Source organism: Vulpes lagopus, chromosome 11 (genome assembly GCF_018345385.1).
Source record: "Vulpes lagopus strain Blue_001 chromosome 11, ASM1834538v1, whole genome shotgun sequence".
Classification (NCBI taxonomy): Eukaryota; Metazoa; Chordata; class Mammalia; order Carnivora; family Canidae; genus Vulpes; species Vulpes lagopus.
Genome location: NC_054834.1, coordinates 91,794,651 through 91,815,582, shown reverse-complemented (window position 1 = coordinate 91,815,582; position 20,932 = coordinate 91,794,651). Strand labels below are relative to the sequence as shown.

Here is a 20,932-nt window from a genome sequence, read left to right as displayed (position 1 = left end):
ATTTGGGCTGATCTCTCTACCACCCTCTTCTCAGGGGGTACTTTCTAACATCAACCACACAACAGGGAGGAAAACTGTAAATGGTACAGATCAGCATTCTTTAAAGCATAGCCCACAGGTCCTTGTAACAGAATAACCTGGAGTGCTTGTTAAGAGTGAAAAATCACTGATCCTTCAAATTACTCAGATACTGTGGTGTGACGCCTAAGAGAATAAAATTTAAACAAAGACTCATGGTAATTTTTATGCATGCCAATGTTTAGAAAATCAGGTTTCCATGTACTACAATGTCAATGAATTTGCAATCTAGTTTTAAAGTTGAGCCTAATTTAGGGGTGCCTGGATGGCTCAGTCAGTGAAGCATCTGCCTTAGGCTCAGGTCATGATCCCAGGGTCCTAAGATGAGCCCTGCATCTGGCTCCCTGTTCAGTGGGGCTTTCTCTCCATCAGCCCCTCCCCCTGCTCATGTTCTCTCTCTCTCGGTCAGCTCTCTCTCTCTCAAATAAATAAAATCTTAAAAAAAAAAAAAGTTTAGTCCAATTTAAGGTACATCCTAGGGTTAAGATCCATTTTATTCTATTTCTCTATAAAATTTGTATATATATTTAATCTTTGTCACTAATACAACACAATTCTTCCCTTCTCCCCTAACCCTCCTCCACTAAAGTGTATTATTTTTAGAAAGTAAGAACATGTCTACTTTATCTGCACATTTCTGTCATCGTTAAGATTCTGCTTTGCACTTAGAAACTGCTCATGTATATTAGTCATTTAATTTTTTAAACAGATCCATGCTCTGTTTAATAGCTTACACTTGAACATTACACAAAATTATTTAGATGATTTAAAGAGATCTTCCTCTTTTGTTAAATCATAATGCCTGCCTGTTGTCTTTAGGGCTTTGTTAATAGATTTCTATAGTATTTGTTAGAAACACATCTATATAATACCATTATACATGTTCACTAAAATTCTACTAGGTGTCCAGTGACAAAGACTGTGTCCTGGACCAAAGCCCTTCTCAACTAAGCTCTGATTTTGGTTTCTCTCTTTGGCCTGCTTAGTCCATTTTTAGCAAGAATACTGCGGAGTTCACTTAGTGAGACCCCTCTTCCCTTGGTATTTGATGATCCTTGATATTAGATCAAATTTATCCTCCATCCTCTGTATCTTAGCCCCCTGGCCTGCCTTCAGTGAGAATCCTATGGTTCAGTCTAGTGAGAATTTCCCTTGCCTCAGCAATTTTCTATCCTCTAATCCTCACTCTAATCCTTGGCTCTAGATCCCTCCTTCTCCTGGTTACATTAGGAATGGAAAAAAAAAAAAAGAGGAATGGAGCCCCATCTCTGTCCCCTTTGCAAAACTCCATTCTCCTTACTTTAACAAGTATTGTGAAGATTATTTCTTTGACACAGGCATTGTGCTATGTCTTAAAGACAGAGTTACAGAAGGAGTAGTCCTTGTACTTGAGAAGGTCACCCTCCAGAATGGGAGTTTATCTCCTCAGATTTTTTTTTCTAAAGATTTTATTTATTTATTCATGAGAGACACAGAGAGAAAAAGAGGCACAGACACACGCAGAGGGAGAAGCAGGCTCCATTCCATGCAGGGAGCCTCACATGGGACCCGATCCCGAGTCTCCAGGACCAAACCCTGGGCTGAAGGCGGCGCCAAACCACTGAGCCACCCGGGCTGCCCTTATCTCCTCAGATGTATTTACAAAGCCATATAATCAAATCTGAAGCATAAACATGCATCATGCCCACAGAAAAATTATTGTAACTTGGAAGGACAATGAGGAATTTCTTCCTATAGCTATATCTACATGGGGGGACTTAACGGAATGAAAAATCTAGGAATGCCTAATTTGAAATGGCTTACTCATGCCAGAAAGCTAGCTTTATATTAACATCAAGCACAGTCTGTTATAGTATCAGGATCTATAGAATACTCATACTTCATTTTTAGAAACAAAAATATCTTTGATTTACTCTGTATATTTTCATTTCAATGGTATATTATTAGAAAAGTCTTTGCCTATGATCTCTTTTAAGAAAAATAGAAAATAGTAGGCATACAGATACACAGATACACATAAATATACACTTGAGTGTACATACACTTTCATCTCATAAAAATACATTATCACAGTGGATGTTACCATGGGAAAACCCATATTATTAATCATTTTCATCACCAAATGAAAACACTAAATACTAAAGAAATTTCTAGGGGCTAACTGTTCAGAATATTCTGGGCAGTCACGATCTCTCTTGTGATACATCGTATTAAAAACCTAAGACAATGAGAAAACACTACTCATCTATTAGAATAACATTCAAACGTTGACAATACCAAATTCTGGTAAGGTTGTAAGGCAACAAGAGCTCTTGTTCATTGGGAATGCAAAATGATACAGCCATTTTGAAAAGCAGTGTGGAGATTTTGTCACAAAATTAAAGGAGCTCATACCAATATGATCCAGTAATCACACTCCTTGAAATATACCCAAATAAGTTGAAAACTTATGTCCATGCAGAAGTTTGCAGAGAACTGTTTAGAGCAGCATTTTTTTTCATAATTGTCAAACTTGGAGGAAACCAAGATGTCCTTCAATAAAAAATGGATAAACAAACTACGGTACATTCATACAATGGAATGCTATTCAGCAAAAAAAGAAACGAGCTATCTAGCCACAAAAAGACAAAGCTAAGTGAAACACTGCTAAGTGGAAAAAGCCAGTCTGAAATGGCTGTCTTCTGTATGATTGCAATTATATGACAGTCTTGAAAAGTCAAAATTCTGGAGGTAGTAAAAGGATCAGAAGTTGCCAGGGTTTTAGGGAGGGAAGGGAAGGACAAATAGGGAAAGTACATGAAATTTTGGGCGTGGTCAAAATATTCTTTATTTTCCATTTTATGCCCTATATAGTACTAGATGATACACTCACTATATGATACAGCAACAATGGAAATACGTCATTATACATTTTTCAAAATCCAAAGAATGGACAATGAAAAGAGTAAATTCACACAGGTAATGAACTTTAATTCATAATAATGTACCTACCAATACTTGTTCATTAATTATAACAATGCACCATACTAATACAAGACGTTACTAATAGGGGGAATTACGTGTTTTGGGGAAGGATATGTAGGAATTCTCTATAGTTTCCAATTAATTTTTCTGTAAACCTAAAACTACTCTAAAAAAATTGTTAACTAAAATTAAAAAAAAAAAAAAAAAAAAAACAGCAAAGCCAAAGACACTAAAGGTTTTAAAAACAAACCAAACCAAACCAAGGCAAAAATCCTGGTAAGATAAGACAACTTCTAATATTGTGACTCAACAGTATTTTATGCCAGTCTTTCATGGTGACAGAACTGGGCATCTCATCCCTGTTGTTACCACTTTATTCTTGAAGTCATAATTATGTTGGTACCTGTGATAACATTGGAATAAGGAACAGAAGAAATACCAGAGAGTATCCATGTCCCATTAGCCTGAAACCTATAATTCTACAATATTCAGTCTGAGTTTGAATCAGGCCCCCAATCTGTTGAACATTTGTTTTTCTTTTTAAATAATAACTAAGACAGCTAACAACCTTACTCAACCTAAACCAAATACTGAAGTGAGACCTGAGCTATTGCACATCTCAGACTATGGGGAGCCTTCGTGACTGTTAAGGCAGATTTTTGTCAACTTCCCCAGAGCCCTAGGACAACAAGGCGCCTTGCCGGAATTGAAATGTACCTGTGGATTCTCTAGGGGAGAGATTCTTTATTATTGTACTAACAGAAAGGATGAAGAAACTATTTTAGGTTCAATTTTCTTGATATAAAGTCAGGGATATTGGTCAATCTTTATTTAGATCAAGTTAACTTCATATGAAAATTGGGGACCCAGAGTTTTTTTTTTTTTTTCTGTAAAAGAAACTCCTCTAAACCCAGATTCCAGTCATTGAGATGCAGACAAAGCTGGGGACAATTTAGTGTTTTCAAAAAGGATAGAGCTCCCCCAAATAACGGTTTACAGACGTACTGAGATTCAAACCCTTTGGCCCTGGAGCTGTTCTGGGTCTGATGACCAGGGCCAGCGGTCTCTGGTAGTAAGCAGCCTCTGCCATCTATCGCAGAAGTATTGTCCTTTTCTATGTGGGCATGATAAGAAAAAGGCTGAGAAGCACCTGACAAGAGAATCTCTGCTAATAGTGTTTTAATCCAAAATTGTTAGATTGGTGTTTTGCAATTCCCATTGTTTCTACATGACATCCTATTTCAAACATAACGATGATACCTGCCCAAGGAATTTTTTCTGAACATATTTCACACAAAAGGCTGTAAGGCACGAGCTACTACAAAGCTATAAACAAATTCAGAGCACCCTACTACTTCTGTGAATACCGACTCATTTCACCATACAATTTCATTAATTTTCAAAGACAACAAAACCAAAAGTAGGAATCATCTCTTACCCTATAAGGAAAACTTCTGAACTTGTCTCAGGGTAAAGTGTCAGGGTCTTTGCACACTCCCTCCACTCCGGGATTAAGCAGTTCTTGAAGTGTCTCTACCGGGTCTGAGGGGGAAGAAAAATACATTAAAAATAACCTTGGTACGCTTCAGCTAATATTAACATTCTTTTTCAAGTTGTTCAGATTCTTTTTTTGCCATTTCATGAAATTGCCACATATCTTGCCTCAAGCCATCTTGTACAAACTAATCAGCATTTACAGAACACTTAACTTGAAGAAGGAATTCTCTTCCTCTCAAATCATTTATAATCTCCCCCTCATCCAGCTTTGAATGAATGGAGTCTTTCCTTGTTATAACATCATATTTACTACTTTTCATGATTATTTACTTCCTTTCCCTAGATCACGATTTTATTCCTTGATCTTGTTAGTAATAGCAAACGTTTCTGCAAAAGAAGTTGAAAATTGTTAGGCTTAGCTAGTCCTGTCTGAGGCTTTGCTAAAGCTGTTTCATTGCTCTACTCTGATGAAATAAACTAACACATTTTGGTCCCTAATCTCCTATGCCTAATTTTTTTCTGACCTAAAGATCTCTACCAGAGCCCTAAGTACTCCATCACGTCTGTAACAATACTGACCTGAGCCAGTGAAAAAGTGCTCTCTGCCAGTATGTTCTATAAGATAGCCTTCCATCACCACAATGTTTCAGTCATTCTTTTTTTTTTTTTTTTTGGAATGAGCAAAGAAAATAAGCCGTCTCTGGCAGTTGATCATGGACTGCTCTAATTCGATGAATCCATTTTCTACAGGCTTCAGTTGGCAAGCCTCTTTCCACTGCCTGCAAACTGACTACAGTTCTTTGCAAACCTCCTTTGCAATTCTACTCAAACACCATCCTCTACGCCACAAAGAGCTATATATTACTGAAAATACATCTTAAAGAAGACTTTTAGTGGAAATACCTAATTTTGGAGCTCTTTCTTAACCTCTCCCATTTGTTACCCATACGTATGTTTACCCATAGAACTGTCTCGAGGATGAGTGAAACCAATGGTGCAGTGCTGTGTAAAGCTCAGAGAAGTCAGGAAGACAGGCTGCATTCCCACCCCTAAAATATGCCTCTCTTGATCAGCTTGATTTGTCAATCTGTGTAGAGAGGCCCACAGTTACAATAATATAAGTTTGATGGTACTTCTGAACTCTACTTCTAAGAATCTTATTCTGTATATCACTGAAATTCTTTTTCAAAAAGATTTTATTTATTTATTGAGAGGGAGAGAGAGTGTGTGAAAGCATAAGCAGGGGTAGTGGCAGGCAGAGGGAGAGGGAGAAGCAGGCTCCACGCTGAGCAGGGAGTCGGACATGGGGCTCCATCCCAGGACCCTGGAATCATGACCTGAGCTGAAGGCAGATGCTTGACCTATTGAGCCACCCAGGCACCCCTATCTTCGAAATTCTTAAAGAGCAAATGGTTAGAGAATGGGAAAAGCAGGACAATAAATCCTCCAAGTAAGAGGCATACAGCAGCTTTTTAAAATAGCACAGCCCTTCCTTATTAATCTTATTATTACAGACAAAACAAGTGCATACTTTATTCAGTTATGGTTATATTTATATGAAGCTCCAGAAAAGGCAAAAAAGAGGTTATGATGATAATCAAAACAGTGTTGTGAGAGATTAACTGGAAAATGGTATGAGAGCACTTTCTGGGATAATGGAAAAGTTCTCTATTTCTTCTTAAGATTTTATTGGGGGGGGAGAGCAAAGGGAGAGGGACAAGCAGTCTCTGCACTGAGTGCAGAGCCCAAAGTGGGGCTCACTCTCACAACCCTGAGATCATGACCTGAGCCCAAACTGAGAGTCAACTGACTGAGCCACCCAGGGGCTTCAAAAATTCTGTATCTTGATTGAGATAGTTGCTTAAGTAAGTAGACACATTTGAAAAAACTCCATGGACCTGTGCCCATAAAATCTACATTTTATTGTAAATTATATTATAAGTAAATACCTTAATAAAAAAATAAAAAACAAAGGGACTCAAAGAGACCTCTCAGTTTTGGAGTGATTTTCAGAAAGCATCTACTTTGTAGGAAGGAGTCTTCACCTCCTTCCTGGCCAGTGAAAAGTAATTCTTCATTCTTTCATTTATGGATCTACTTAACAAAGATTTATTACACATAAATATATCCAGAGTTAGCACAATGGCAACATGCTAGAAAAAATGATGGTTAGCAAAAGAGATACAGCCTCTATTGTAGAGCTTAGAGTCTGGTGGAGGAAAAGAGACAATTAAAATGGACAAAAGAAAGAGTTATGGCTGCAGCACTGAGAGAAGGTCCATGTTTTAAGTAAGAACTTGCATCAAAACAGAATGAACTATTTTATGCTAAACCCCAAGCTAAGCTGAGCTGAAAATATTGGTGTTCACTCAGTCATTAAAAGCTGTTAGAGTAATCAGACTAAAGCAAACTAAATAATGTTTTTCTATTAAACCAAGCCTAAATATTCTCTAAATGGAGTGAATCAAAACATCAAAATATTTTTCATGTCAAATTTCATTTGGACATTAAAGTCTTTTTTTAAAACTGAATTTAGGTCTTCCACACCCTACGGCAGCTTATACATACAGCTGTCCATGAGGACAACATGGTGTTAAATGACCCTCTTTCCCATGAGCAAATCCCAGCTGGGAAGACAGGTGCATCTACTTCTGGTGACTCTGCTGCCAAGGAGGGATTTGCAGGCTCTCCCAACAACAGCATTATGCATACTCACCATAAATCCAAGCTTGTGATAGGTACAGTATTTGATATACAAAGTATAACCACGAGCAAAGTATAACTATAAGCATATCAACATAAAGTACTTTTAGGTAAATGCCACTCCCTTATCACCACCCCTGACCACACTTTTAAATGAAGTCCCTCTGTGGGAATCCAATTTTTTTTAAGATTTTATTTATTTATTCACGAGAGGCACAGAGAGAGAGAGCCAGAGACACAGGCAGAGAGAGAAGCAGGCTCCATGCAGGGAGCCCAATGGGACTCCAGGATCACGCCCTGGCCTGAAGGCAGGTGCTCAGCTGCTGGGCACCCAGGCATCCCGACAATCAAATTTTTAAAGCATATGAAAATTTTCCTTTGTCTAACTAGTATAAAAAAATCATCTTGTTCCTTTTTATGGTTTTCTTTTTTTTTTTTTTTAGATTTTCTTTATTTATTCATGAGAGACACAGAACGAAAGGCAGAGACATAGGCGGCAGACAGAGAAGCAGGCTCAAATGCAGGGATGTGGGACTCGATCCTGAAACTCCAGGATCATACCGTGAGCCGAAGGCAGGCACTCAACCACTGAGCCACCCAGGCGTCCCTATGGTTTTCTAACCTAGTTGTCCAAAAATTCTTTCCAAAATGAGAGAAGTCATTTATAAAATCAAAAAGATGAAATAATATAATTTAAAAAACAAATAAATAAAACATGAACCATATAATAATTGAATTTCCAAGCCTTCTAAAGAAGACTATTTTTGTTGTTTATTTGTGAAACTATCTAGAAGAAAACCAACATGATTTTTTAAAGATTGCTTTAAGAGGAAACATGCTAGAAATAGTATTTAAAAAATTAGCCTTCGAATGAGAAGTGTACTTTAAACCAAGACCATGATGGATAATGGATGATTTGTATTTAATTACACAGACATCCATAACCTCTTACTTCTACCATCTTTCCCAGGCTCTGACCAGTTTAGGGTTTTGGTTGCATTCTCCTGGCAGCACCAAGAATGGCCACTAAAATTCTAAAGTAACTGGAACTCTAATTAATTTTCTCATACATGAGACCCATTCCATATATCCACAGAAAATATTGTCAGATTGTAGTTCAAACTGTCAAATGACACTTTTATTATTTTCTAACTCTGGTCAGTGACAAATTCAAAAGAAATCCTCTACTGGTAATTAGGAATTACAGTTCCTGTTTATGTAGTTTTAACATATTTAATATTTAAGAAATGTGTATATTTTGACCAAGTAATGCATTTTTTAAATACCATGTTTTATTTTTATCCCCCAACCAAATAGCTTGATGATTAGAATAGTTAACACAATGGAACATTTTCCTAGCATTTTACTTTAATTTTTCCTTCTCTAATTTTCACTCTACCAATCTCACTTTAGCTTGGTTGCTATTCTTTCTTTCTGCCAATGTAAATATCAGCTCCCTGTGTTCCCAGTTCCTTAGTCATTCTTTGATATTCACTGGTATTTTAAGAAATACTTTAAAGAAAGAAAGATGGTGTTGAGTTTGGGAGATTTGAGGAACCTTATATATAATATATATACTGGCACTCAAGACTTTCTCAATCTCAATCCATTAGATATATAATTGTGGTGCAAAATTCTAGATGATTTTTAAATGATTTTTTGTATTGTCACAGCCTCCTTCCTCATTAACTCTCAAAGAGATGTCACAGCATGACATTCTGTTTGTTGGCTTGTATCTGATAAGACAAGACTTTCATGTGTTCTTAGAGCAAATTTTAAACATCTCCAGACTCAATGGTCTCAATAGTCTTGAGTCTTGAGATTGAGTCTCAAAGACTCAATAGTCTTTTAAATACTAAAATCTATATAGTAACACTGAAATATTTTGAAAGAGGAAATAGAATCTTTGGAATTAGTGATTAGAACTGAATTATTCTAGCAGTTAATAGGAATTAGCTTTATTGTATATGCATACCTTAGACAAATTCGAAGGTATTTATTTAGCTGCTAGTATGTGCCAGTCAACATGCAAGTCACTATAGGTACGTGAATAAACTTGGCCGTTCTACAGCAATTCACAGTTTAACGATGGTAAGAACACATAAACAGATAAAAAGATAATTTAATACCATTTGGCAAGCATTGTGACAAATGCATACACAGCCCTGTGAAAAAAATGTTAAGTTGGACACTCAGTTTCCCAGATGAAGTGGGAAGGACTAGGATGTGTTCCATAAATAGTGACTGAGATTCTAACTCTGGGGCAACATGTGTCATCTAAGTCCTTAAGATATTATCCTAATTATTATTACAGATCTCATTAAATATACATTTGGTTTTGCCCTGTTTTTCATCTAATAACTTTTTCTTTAATATTTAAAGTGCGATTAGTTCAGGGAGAATTTTCTCGTTTCATAAAACACACATACCTATAGGCTTATTGTGATATTTAATGAAATATATAAAATACTTAATGCAGTACCTGGTATGTGGTAATTGTTCTCCCTGGAAGGAAGGAAGGAAGGAAGGAAGGAAGGAAGGAAGGAAGGAAGGAAGGAAAAGAAGAAAGAAATGAGAAGAAGAGAAAGAAAATTCAATCATTCTTATTGAAAAAAAATTAGCTTACCATTGTAACTCTGCCTCTGGACAAAATTTTCACATATAAAAGATCTGGGGTTAGTTATCAGAATTCCTCATCCTTTAGAAGTCACTCCCTTGATCCAAACAGATTGCTTGGTGTTTATATTTGAATGGAGAGCTACAAATTCCTTTAAGACTAAGGGCTTGATGGGGCATTCATCTGTAGCTAGAAATCATTTCTCAAGAGGGATAGCTGAGCTGAGGAGATCTCTAAGATTTCCATAGAGATCCAAGGAGGTTCTATAGGGTCTGTATATTCTTCTTAATTATACTGGCTGGACAAATTGTTAAATGGACCAAAGGAAGACTTAGCATCTTTTATGGAAAGGAGACATTATCTTGCATACACTTCTTGGCTGATTCTTTTGGAGGGCAATTTGAATTATTTTATAAAGCTGTAAATTATAGATTACTGAGAACAATTAAAATGATACTTATCCAAAGATGTGCAATTCCATTTAGTGGAGGGAAAACTTCCCCCAAGGAGAAAAGGCCAGTTTTACATCTATTTGTAGATTCAACATTCCTGACCCAACTGTGTATATGTGGCATTTTGAATTCCCAATTGAGAGAGTTCATAACATCTTATTAATTTCCTCATTAATAATTGAATGAACGAATCACCTTTCTGACACTTGTATAATAGTTTTGACTTTGCCCTTTTAAAAAATTATCCTTTAACAATTTTTTTATGTTTGTGTTTTTATTTCCCAAAATAATTAAAGAAATAACCTAAGTGGTTTTTGGGTCTTCTAGACCTGTATTTTACAGCCACATATTCATATGAACCTAGTGTTCATGTTTGTAAATACATGGTACCAGGAATTATTAATAAAAACAGAGTTAGAGAAAAAGACAATTAAGATACTATCCCAAAAGAGTTTCCCCAAGCAAAATATTAGAAGAATATTAGAAGAATATTTTACTGCACACCATATTGTCATACTAGATACAAGAACCTGTATGTAACAAGCCAATGCCATTTTCACGTAGTGAACAAATATTTCATTTTAACCAAACATTTCCTGCTACATTAAAAACCAATATTATGAAATTGAATTTCTCATATTTGTAGATTTGTGTTTTATTTGTAATTATGTTTCGTAAAAGATATAGGCATAAATACCTTATATTTAAATAACAATTTAATAAAAATGATTTAATATCTGAGGCACAAAGAGAAGATTTTTGTCCTTGTTTTTGCTTTTCCCTTAAAAAGACACTATATATTATGCAGGTTTAGGAAAAACTGACCTAAAATATTGTGGAAAATGTGTGTTTCAAATTTTGCATTTGTGGAAACGTATTTTCTAAAAGATAAAGTTCTGGTGTCCTGAAATAGTTAATTTATTTAAATTTCATGATCATCTTTAATTCATCCGGATTTCCCATCAGATGATGTACTAAAAGAATAAAGAAGGCTTAAGAAAAATGTCATTGTTTAAAAACAAACCAAAAAAACCCCACCTAGTTCTTTGAAAGCTCACTTGTATAGCTGCAAAATACCATTAATCTTTTCAGGTTTTGATATATTATAAATTTCAGTTTGGAAACATTAGAAATTAGATAGACAATAGCCTATCTCATTAGACTATGAGATAATTTTACTAGTAAAGGACTGCAAAGAGAGATGAATTTATATTGTATCCAATTTTAAACCCAAGAAGAAAGGAAATATAAAAAATTTCCGTTGTTTAAATTTATGAGTCATTTCCTAGTCTTCTAAAAACTAGTTGCATCTTGAGAAATGATAGGCATTAAGTGGGAAGTAAGTTTTAATTATTTAGAAAACACCTTTCTGCATATTATTCATTTAAAAGAGCCTTCTTTTTTTAGAAATCAGTCTTAAAATTGTGTACTTGAGTCAACTCTTTTGGGGATCTAACAGTACTCTCTGTAGTGGTGAAGGAAATGCCAAATACAATTAACTCCACCACCAGAGAGAACAAGTGAAGATTCAGGTGTGGCTTTGAATACCTTGGAAAGGTAGGGTTTGGGAGGTTCTACACAGTGGGATGTAAGTTTGAAGATTTTTGATGTCCACTTGGTGACTGAGAAATTCCCAGCGTTTAGTAGATTAGCATTTAGTAGAACATGTCCATTGTTTTTCATTTATTTATCCCCAGTTCCTGGCATATAGTAGTAAGGAATTAGGACAGTTGGAAGAAAGGCAGGCACGGACAAGCTTCCCAACCCCCAAGAGGAAACCACCCTTAAAAGGATTCTACATCAGGCTGGAAGGAGCCCTTCACCCTTCCCATGAGAACAACTAGGTTGACCAGTCTGTAGACAAAAACTTGATTGGGTGGCAGTCACAGCAAAGAGCCCATACAAAACCCCCTAGATTTAAATGCCAAATTGGCAACCCTCTTGGGTCCTCTCCCTCTTCCGGAGCTTTGTACTTTTGCTCAAAAACTTGGCTTTGCTGCCCACCACTCTGGTCTACCTCTTCATTCTTCAAAGCAGTGTAACCAAGAACTTTAGGCACTAAAGAAAAAGAAATTCTGCAACAGTAGGCATTCCATATATGAATTGATGTTTATAGCTAGAAGTATTCAACCAAGACATCATGCTCATGTTCAAAGATTTTTAAAAACAGTCTGTGATGATATATGCTGCTCATAAACATTATATATATAATACGCATATATGTCATAATATGTGTATATATTGAAGAAACCTCCCCCCTTGTAAGTAGGGCCAGCCCTAATCCAGAGGCAGCCCATCCAGGCATCTTCCTGAAATTTTAGCAACTAAAAGCATTCTGTTTACAATAAGAAAACCATTTCCCCCCACACCCTGATTGGAATGTCCCTGAATAGGTTCATGTTGACCCTCTGTGAAATCAATAACCTGAATGCTATGCAACTCCCGAGGTTCTTTTGTCTTTAAGCGGTTTTTTTTCCCCTTTTGCCTTTAAAAGATACCTGTAATTACTAATCAGGGCTCTCTTCCTCTTCGGAGGCGGAGAGCCCGTTTGCGCAAACGTCCAATAAACCCTCTTGCTAATTGCATCTGCCTGTCTGGGGTCTGAGTCTCTGGGGCGTCCACCGGGACACGTTGGCACCCATGAGCCAGGGTCCAACATTTGGGGGCTCGTCCGGGATCCGAGACGCCCCAGGCTCAATCCTAAGACCGGTAGGAGGTAAGACCGAGCTCGCTAAATGTCATATCTGTCTCGTCCGTTTGTCTGACTGGCCGGGTCTGTGCCGGGTCTGTATTGTGCCTGCAGGACGCTGTACTCTGTATTCTGTATTTGGACCAGCGGGGGAGGCAGACGTGCCCTGACACCCCTGGTCCCCCTCCGGAGTCGGACTCCGGAGTGGTCTGGAAGAGGAACGGAGCCCCGGCACTCCCTCCTCTTCAGGGACGGTCGTTGTTGGCGACCGCTCCCATCTGAATCCGCCGCGCCAGTCCTATCATTCGTGTGCGTCTGTTCGTTCTGTGTCTTTCTGGTCCCGCTCCGGAGTTGGACTCCGGAGTGGTCTGGAAGAGGGAGGGAGCCCGGCACTCCCTCCTCTTCGGGGAGGGTCGCTGTTGGCGACCGCTCCCGTCTGAATCCGCCATGCCGATCCTGTCATCTGTGTGCATCTGTCTGTTCTGTGTCTTTCTTCCTGTCCTCTTCCTCCCCACTCACCTCTTTTCTACACGCGCAGGGCAAACTGTAACCACCCCTTTAAGCCTCGCTCTAGATCACTGGAAAGAAGTCGCCGGCCGAGCACACAACCTTTCGGTCGAAGTCAGAAGACGAAGATGGGTCACCTTCTGCTCCTCAGAGTGGCCGACTCTCAACGTCGGGTGGCCCACGAATGGAACTTTTAATATTGATATTATCTTGCAGGTGAAGGCCCTGGTCTTTCAGCCAGGACCCCATGGGCACCCTGATCAGCTCCTGCAGACTCTCCTCACCACGGAGGAGAGACAGCGCGTCTACAGAAAAACGTCCCCGGGGCGGATGGGAGGCCGACCTAGTTGCCTAATGAAAACGAGGATGTTTTCCCCTTGGTTCGCCCGACCTGGGACTACGACACTGCTGCTGGGAGGGAGCAGCTCCGTCTCTATCGCCAGGTACTCCTAGCAGGTCTCAAAGGGGCAGGGCGATGCCCCACCAATTTGGCAAAGGTACGTGCTATAGTGCAGGGAAAAGATGAGACGCCGGCAGGTTTTCTGGAAAGATTAATGGAGGGCTACCGTATGTATACTTAGAGAGAGAGAGAGAGGAAACGCAGTAAAGAACTGACTGGGATACTGGCCACCGTAGTACAGGGCTCAGGGCAGAGTAAGTCAGGACAGAGTAAGGACCTGGGAGACAAAAGAAGACCACGGGTTGAATGAGACCAGTGTGCCTACTGCAAGGAAAAAGGACATTGGGTTAAAGATTGTCCAAAGAAGGGCCAAACGCAGGGACCTAAGAAGCCCATTCCCGTACTGTCCCTAGAGGATGAAGATTGGGGGTGTCAGGGCCAGGAGTGCCCCCCCCCCCGAGCCTCAGATAACCCTTAAAGTGGGGGGGTCAACCAGTGACCTTCCTGGTTGCTACGGGAGCTCAACATTCAGTTTTAACTGAGGCAGAAAGACCCTTGAGCTCTATCTAGAAGATGCATTCTTTTGCCTAAAGTTAAGCTCTCAAAGCCAGCCTATTTTTGCCTTTAAATGGAAAGATCCTGAGACGGGATTCTCAGGACAACTCACTTGGACAAAGCTACCACAGGGATTCAAAAACTCCCCCACCTTGTTCAACGAAGCCTTGCATCAGGACTTGGCAGACTTCCGAGTTGGCCATCCGGACCTCGTTCTCCTGCAGTACGTGTTTGATTTGCTCATAGCGGCTAAGACAGAACAGGATTGTGTAAAAGGTACGGGGGCCCTGCTCGAGAGACTGGGAGGACTGGGGTATAGGGCCTCCGCCAAAAAGGCCCAAATAGGCCAGAGACGAGTGACCTATCTGGGATATCTCCTGGAAGGAGGCCAGAGGTGGCTGACGGAGGGCCGCAAAAAGGCTGTAGCCCTGATCCCAGCACCCACTAGTGCCAGAGGGCTACGAGAGTTCCTCGGCAGTGCTGGGTTCTGCCACCTCTGGGTACCCGGGTTTGCAGAGCTGGCGGCTCCCCTATATCCTCTCACGAAATCCAACACCCCCTACCACTGGGGAAAGGAGCAACAATTGGCTTTTGACAAAATAAAAAGGGCCTTATTGACCGCCCCTGCCCTGAGCCTCCCAGATGTAACCAAGCCATTTGCGCTATATGCTGATGAACACCAAGGAATACCCAAAGGGGTCCTAACTCAGAAACTGGGACCCTGGAAAAGGCCTGTGGCATACTTTTCAAAAGAAAATTAGACAGAGTGGCTGCAGGATGGCCCCCATGTCTCCGAATAATAGTGGCTGTGGCAGTCCTGGTAAAAGACTCAGATAAGTTGGCCTTCAGCCAACCCCTCACTGTGGTGGCCCCCCCATGCCATAGAGACAGTCATCTGCCAGCCACCTGATCGATGGCTCTCAAACAGCCGGGTCACCCATTATCAGGCCATGTTACTGAATTCTGAGCGGATACGGTTTGGAACGGCTACATCTCTAAACCCGGCCACCTTGCTTCCAGAAGCCGAGTCCCCCTCCCTGGTAATGCATGATTGCCACCAGATCCTAGCCGAGGTCCATGGCACCAGAGGGGACTTGACAGACCAGCCTTTGCCAGGTGCTGAAGCAACCTGGTACACCGAGGGGAGTAGCTTTCTACGAAATGGTGAACTTAAAGCCGGGGCGGCCGTGGTAGATAATTCACTGTCCTGGGCATCAGCACGGCAACGACCCAGTAGCAGAGGGGAACAGGATGGCCGATGAAACGGCACGAGCCGCTGCACTAGGCCCACAGGAGGATGGACAGAAGCCTTCCCCACCAAACGAGAAACTGCCCAGGTGGTTGTCAAGAAAATCCTAGAAGAAATTTTCCCCTGGTTTGGACTGCCCAAGGTAATAGGGTCAGACAACGGCCCCGCCTTTGTCTCCCAGGTAAGTCAGTTGGTGGCCAGATTACTGGGGATAAATTAAAAATTACATTGTGCATACAGACCCCAGAGCTCAGGGCAGGTAGAAAGAATGAATAGAACAATTAAAGAGACCCTAACCAAATTGACACTGGAGACTGGCACTAGAGACTGGGTCCAACTCCTCCCTATGGTTCTGTTCCGAGTCCGGAACACTCCCGCGCGCCATGGGCTAACTCCTTACGAGATTGTCTATGGAGGTCCCCCACCAGTGACGGACTTACTAGATTCTGCTATTGACCCTCTTGCTAACGCTCCCGGTTTACAGGACAGGCTAAAGGCGCTCCAGATTATCCAGCGCCAGATCTGGAAACCCCTTGCGGGGCTGTCTACCGCCCCGGAGACACAACCTGTTCCAGATCGGTGACTCCGTCTATGTCAGGAGACATCAGTCCAGGACGCTTGAGCCCCGCTGGAAGGGCCCATACACTGTACGACTGACCACCCCAACCGCCTTAAAGGTAGACGGCATTGCTGCTTGGGTCCACGCCTCACACGTCAAGCGCGCCCCATCAACGAGCACCGCTGACGCCAGCCAGGACGGACCGGGCGAGCCACCCCAATGGAAGCTCCACCGCACCCAAAACCCGCTCAAGATAAGACTTTCAAAAAATTGTTCAATGACAGTTGTTATATTCCTACCTCTCCTAGCGCTCTTTACCTCCACCAAAGGTGACCCTCATGCCCTCAAAAGGTTAACCTGGCAGGTACTAACGTCTGGGGGTGACGAGGTCTGGTCTATAACTAAGACCGCCCCCGTGGGAACCTGGTGGCCTAACCTATATCCTGACCTATGCAAGCTAACCATAGGGGCCCCTAGCCCATGGGACCTAGAGGGATACTTCGACACCTCTAGAGCCCCTAACCGAGAAAGCCCTCCAGGGCGACTGGGATTAGACCCATGGGGAGGATGTGGCACGCCTGACAGAAGGGCCATGCTCAGCACTCTTCCCTTTTATGTCTGTCCCGGGTACCACAGAGATCGCAGGCTAAATCCCACCTGTGGAGGAGGGGAACACTTCTATTGTAAAAATTGGGGGTGCGAGACTAGGGAGACACAGGATGAGAGGCCCTCCTCCTCCTGGGATTACATCACTGTCAAGGCTAACTATACTCACCCGGGGTTACCAGGAACTCTGCAATACTACCGCCCCGATTTTAGGGACTGACTCTTACCTGGAGCCCCAGCCGGGAACTTGGTGGGCATGCAACAAAGTCCTCACCCCCTGTGTGTCAGCTAAGGTTCTAAATAGCTCAAACGACTTCTGTGTCATGGTGCAGATCATACCCAGGGTGTTCTATCACCCTGCTGAAACTCTAGAAAATCAGTATAATGAACATCCCACCCGTTTTTGGCGCGAACCTGTCTCCCTAACCCTAGCCGTTATGTTGGGACTAGGGGTCGCTACTGGGGTGGGTACTGGCGCAGCTGCTCTGATCCAGGGCTCACGACGTTATATAGAACTCCAGGCAGCTGTAGATGAGGATCTACGGGCACTAGAGCAGTCCGTTTCTAAGTTAGAACAGTCCCTCACCTCACTTTCAGAAGTAGTACTCCAAAACAGGAGAGGCTTGGATTTACTATTCCTGAAAGAGGGAGGACTGTGTGCAGCCCTAGGAGAAAAATGCTGTTTCTATGCAGGCCATTCTGGAGTCATCAGAGACTCCATGGCCAAACTCAGGGAAAGGTTAAATAAAAGACAAAGGGACCGGGAGGCCCAGCAGGGCTGGTTTGAAAGCTGGTTTAATCAGTCTCCCTGGTTAACCACCCTAATCTCTACCATTATGGGCCCTCTAGTTATCCTGCTCCTGCTGCTAACTTTCGGCCCCTGAGTCCTCAACTGGCCGCTCCAGTTAATCCGAGAAAGATTGTTTATTACCCAAGCTCTGGTATTAACTCAGCAATGTCGGGCCCTCCAAACTGAAGAAATAAATGTTCCCTAAGATTTTAAGGTTAAAATCAGCCCAAACAAGAGGAGGGAATGAAGAAACCTCCCCCCTTGTAAGTAGGGCCAGCCCTAATCCAGAGGCAGCCCATCCAGGCATCTTCCTGAAATTTTAGCAACTAAAAGCATTCTGTTTACAATAAGAAAACCATTTCCCCCCACACCCTGATTGGAATGTCCCTGAATAGGTTCATGTTGACCCTCTGTGAAATCAATAACCTGAATGCTATGCAACTCCCGAGGTTCTTTTGTCTTTAAGCGGTTTTTTTTCCCCTTTTGCCTTTAAAAGATACCTGTAATTACTAATCAGGGCTCTCTTCCTCTTCGGAGGCGGAGAGCCCGTTTGCGCAAACGTCCAATAAACCCTCTTGCTAATTGCATCTGCCTGTCTGGGGTCTGAGTCTCTGGGGCGTCCACCGGGACACGTTGGCACCCATGAGCCAGGGTCCAACAATATAAAACACACACTCATATATACATATATATGGCACATTTGTTGCTTTGTTTTTGTTTTACCTTATGGAGCTAGTACACTTATCATTTTATTTCATTGTGACTATCCTTCTGTAGTAGGGTACTTTGCTATTAAACTAAGTGTTGATTTTTTTCAATTTCTTTTAGTTCTATTTTTCTACTATATTTAAGTAGCAAAGAATACTTTCTCTATGCCTCAGGGTAGGGTTGATTCAGAGAGAACAAAGAATCACATTTTTGGCCTTTGAACTATTAATTTGACCTTTGTAAGTCAACAGTGCAGACAACAGTCTTTAAAACCAAGGCTTTGAATTGCAAGTACCAGCAGCTTGAAAAGAAAAAAAAAAAAACACACAATCCAAAAGCTTGGATTTAAATATCAAGAGTCAAATCCTAGAGGACTTGGAGTTAAGAGTTTAGGCCTTGGAAAGAGTAGGAAAAAAAATAAGTGATGCCATAGGAGCAATTTTTCTATAAAACAGAGAAGTGATACCAATAAAAATCCCTTTTGGACTAGAAAAGGAGAGATAGGGAAAGGAGAATAAGAAAATATAGCTGGCCTATTCCCTGAACCTATATTATAATTGAAATTCTAGAGTTCGGTGACAAATATTTAGTGACTCTTGCACTGGTGACTCCCCCACATCTACTCTAGAAATTGAGAAAAAAACAAACTTGGCAGTTACCCGTCACCAAACTAGTCAGCTGTAGTAGGTAGAAATGTCACCTAAGCAGATCTAGATAAAGAGGCGCCCTGGGACCCCTGGGTAGCTCAGTGGGTTAAGACTCTGACTCTTGGTTTTGGCTCAAGTCATATGATCTCATGGGTCATGGAATCCTCACCCACCCTCCCACCCCCGCCCCCGTCCCTCTCCATGTGGGCACTGTGCTCAGCACTCAACAAGGAATCTACTTAAAATATTAATGGATATTTTTTAATAAATAACTGAAAAATAAGTTAAACATTGCCAATACAGATCTGGATAATAATAATAAATGTTAACATTATTGAGCATTTGGTTGGTACTAAACATTTGCCTGCACCACCTTATTTAATCCTCACCTATATAGTAGTATCATTATTCTTATTTAACAGAGTAGGTAGTAGGAAATTGTGGCTTGTGGAGGGAAAAGATGATCTGCCCAAGGTCCCAGAGCTAGCAAGTAGCAGATCTGGGATTTAAAGATATACAATCTGAAATGCTGCAACACTGAATATTAATTTAAAAAGCTGTTTTTGAATACTGGAAGCAATTTTGGAAAGTTGGTTCCACATGACTTTTTGCTTTTATTTGTTGTTTACAGTTTTTATTTTAGTGCCCTCACTTAGCCATCATAGCATTGTAGATCTCGAGCAGGGACACTTTATGGATCATCTAGTTCAGTCACCTATAACAAATGATGGAATCGACTCACTCAAGGGCAGAAAGCAAACCAGTAACTCTTGCTTTAGGAAAAACCTCTTTCTCTCTCCTCTTTTCCCTTGGATTTTTTTTTTTACTGACCCATTTTAGTAATTGTCAAAAAGAGTTGCAAAGGTGAAGGGTAGTGTATTTAGGATCATAAAGGATTAGGACAATGAAATCAGTCAATGAAGGCTGAAGTTAGAACTGGTAGAGCAAACTCCTTTGCGTAAATACAGAACTACAGACAATATCTAAAGCTATGCTTTTAAAGAGCTTGCTAAATCCATCCATCGTAAAGGAATTCTTTATAAAGGCATGCACCTCACTATCTCAGACCTCTAAGTTATTTTATTGCAAAGCAGACTTTCCTATTTTGAAGATCTATTTTGTATATACTCGATTTTAATGTTCTAGGCATAATACCCAAAGTGTAAAAAAAATATCATTTCTGTTTGAAACAATAGACTTTCCATATGCCATTCACACACTGTTAGTATTTTCTAGTCTGTCATTCAAAATGTGTTTTGTTGTTTACTTTTCAATCAGCTTACTGAAAAGGCATGGGTGGACAAATAGAGGTACTCAAAACTGATGATTCAATGGACTGTGTATGAGGAGAAACAATATCTTTAAAACGCTGAATAGGGTTCACAACCATCTATTTTTTAAAACTATTAGACACCAAAGCACATTGACAAATGGGTCTAATAGTTTCTCTGCAGTGGTCATCACAGAAGAATTGGTAATGCACTCTATTATTTTGTTAGACATGCACTTCTGGTGACATTATAGTGCCCATAAAATGGTCTGATAACTTACAATCGGGATAAAACTAAAGTAATACATTATAGACTTCATAAAAATGTTTCTCTGGAACTTACTCTCACATTATTATAGGATCTCACTGCATCATCTTTCCTTTCTTCTGTCTAATCATCTCATTTCATTTTTCTTAAGATTCTTACACTGCCCTTACAACGATTTTTCATGTAAAGACTCAGGCACCATTATTGTATATGGTCAACATTGCATGGCCTGCAGCAACAAATGTGAAGGCCAAGGATGTCATTTTATCCTACACCTCTAGCTCTACTCGCTGACATGACTTTTTAAGCACCTTTAATTTATGTCCTTCTTTCCCTTTTTCCAAAAGGCTAACCCGTCAACCTCCTTCCCACG

General features: G+C 40.7%; 1 protein-coding gene across 2 annotated transcripts in view; it reads right to left on the bottom strand.

Moving 5' to 3' along the window:
• The window catches only part of B3GALT1 (beta-1,3-galactosyltransferase 1), a 513,956-nt gene that overhangs the window by 329,943 nt on the left and 163,081 nt on the right, over positions 1–20,932 (bottom strand). For both annotated transcript variants that reach the window (XM_041773296.1, XM_041773295.1), the window contains exon 2: positions 4,481–4,584. The gene's annotated coding sequence lies outside the window, so the exon portion shown is untranslated. The remainder of the gene's footprint in view (positions 1–4,480; positions 4,585–20,932) is intronic.